Below are 2626 nucleotides of genomic sequence, written 5' to 3' on the forward strand. Positions count from 1 at the left end.
CTAGGACAGGCATTCATCATATGCATCTATGTGACATTGTTTTAGTGTGCATATTGTACTTGGTTTGCCTTTGTGATTAATTGTGGTTAACTGCTAAATGTTCTACTTGAAATAATTGTTTGTTTGTGCTTGAACTTTTCTATTTGTGTTTGTGACTGGGATTCTGTTGGACCGTGGTGACTGGTTGTTGTTTGAACTGTTTGAGCCTAAAGCCGTGGTTGATCATGAGGTGGGCCGGAGGCCATGTTGGTTGATGTTTCTGGTTTGGAAAAGTATGAAAAACTAATTTAGATCAGTATAGATAAACCTTTTGAAAGGCTTTTGAATTTTCAAGAAATGAATAGTTCCTCTTTCAAAAAAGATTTCAGATTTTTCTTGATAGTAAATCGTTGCTTTTGAAAAGATGCATAAGACGGTTATTAATCACTATAACGATTTTATCTCGCGTATCCTATTATAGTAATTCTACAACCCTATAGTGAGAACCCTTTCGAGGATAATATTCTCACTCCCCTACAGATCTTTCTTTTCAGGTTACGGACGACGAAGTTTGGAAGAGCTTATTTCTTTTCTGTTAGACGACTTTTCTGTATTGTTTTAGTATTTATGTTTCCCTCGCCTTTAACTTTGCAAGTCTTGTAAGAGGGAAAGGATTTTGATTTGAGATGCTTGTAAAATTATTTAATATATATACATATGTATGTAGTCTTTGTGAGTTTTTGTAAGTTGTATTGTATATATGGAAGTACGTTACATAACAAAAGTATTTTGAGTGGTATTGCGGTTTAAAGTTTTAAACAGGCTCATATTTTAGTACTAAATAGTATAAGAGTCATCGTAATGTCCGATCTATCAGAGTCGTGCAGCCGGAAGCATGAGATTTGATAGTTAGGGTGTTACAGTTGTTGTTGTTGTTGTTGTTGTTGCCAGAGAAGAAGTTACAAAAGGAAGTGGCAGTGAGAAATGAACTACGTGACAAGGGGCAATAACAGATCTGGACGGCAAGGTGACGATCTGCAACAAAGGAATGAGTAGAGGAGGCGGCGCGACCAGAGGAGGCGACAGTGAGAAAAGAACGGCACGACAATGAGAAAGTCAGATTTGGACGGTGATGAGACGATATGCGAGCTCAGGCAATGCCAACGATGCCGAGGTTTAAAAGATGAATGCGACGACGCTAAGATCTCAAAAGTCGACGGCGCAGAGACCTCAGAAGACAACGGTGACGAGACCTCGGGAGACAGCGCTGCAATCAGAAGACGGCAAAGACGACACTGCGACGAAAAAGATGGCAATGGTGTGGGTAACTCAGAAGACGGTGATGTGATTCCGGCAGGTAACTCGGTAATTGTTTGGAGAAGATGAGAATGGTATGAGTGAGTTGAATTAGGGTTAGTGAGGGTAACTCACGAACTGTCTTATTTTATTTAAATTAGTGGCCGATTTAGTGACTGGTTAGTTTTTAACAGTATTTTTTGGTTGGTTGCTAAAATCAATCGCTATCGTAACAATTAGTAACTGATTTAGAGACCATAGTCTTAGTGACCAAACAAATTTTCACCCTATTTCTTTACCGGTTGCAAATTCGATCGCTAAATTAAAAAAAAGCGACCGATTTTGTGACCAGAAGTCCCAAAGATGTTACTTCTTTGTTTTGATTGCTAATTCGGTCGCTAAATTAAAAAATAATGACTGATTTTAGCGACCAACCTTATTCTGGTTGTAAAAAAACTTATCGGTGGCTAATTCGATTGCTATTAGTGACCGATTTTGCTAGTCGCTAAAATCGATCGCTATCTTAACAATTAGCAACCAATTTAGCGACCAAACAATTTTTCACCATATTTTTCTATCGGTCGCTAAATTAAAAAATAGTGACCGATTTGGTGACCAAGAATCCCAAAGACGTTACTTCTCTTATTTTGATTGCTAATTCGGTTGCTAAATTAAAAAATAGCAATCGATTTAGCAACCAACTTTATTCTCGTTTTATAATAAACTTATGAGTCACTAATTCGGTTGCTATTAGTGACCAATTTTGTTGGTTGCTAAAATTGGTCACTGAATATAATTTTGCGACCAATATTTTTTTATCCTAGAAATTCTATGTTGGTCGTTATTCTGATAATTTCTTGTAGTGTCTCCTCTTTAACCCATTTCTCTCCTTCCTCTTCTTTCTCTCATTCTTCAACATTCATCATCTTCCCTGTTTTTTAGTCGTTATATTCTCACTATTTCAATTTAAGAATAAACAAAATATATTGATAAGTTATAACTGATAACAACGTTAGTTATATTACTTTGATTTTAAAAATAAAATGATACAAAAATATAAAACAGTTCTAGATAGATTTTAACAAAAATAATTTTTTATAATAGTTAAAAAATTTAAAAATAAAAATTTTATATATTTTTATATATTATTCCATGCAAGACACGAATAAATATACTACTTTTACTCAAATTCGAAGTATTATGTTTAATTCAAATTAAACTCTAGTTAATTATGCTGTTGAATCCTTTCTAGCATTATAGGTAGTAGTATGTATGAAGTTAGAGAAATACTTGCATAATTTTAGAGCATATTTCACGCTTATTATTCTATTTTTTTTATTTTATTTAGTTT

Source organism: Arachis ipaensis, chromosome B04 (genome assembly GCF_000816755.2).
Source record: "Arachis ipaensis cultivar K30076 chromosome B04, Araip1.1, whole genome shotgun sequence".
Taxonomy (NCBI): Eukaryota; Viridiplantae; Streptophyta; class Magnoliopsida; order Fabales; family Fabaceae; genus Arachis; species Arachis ipaensis.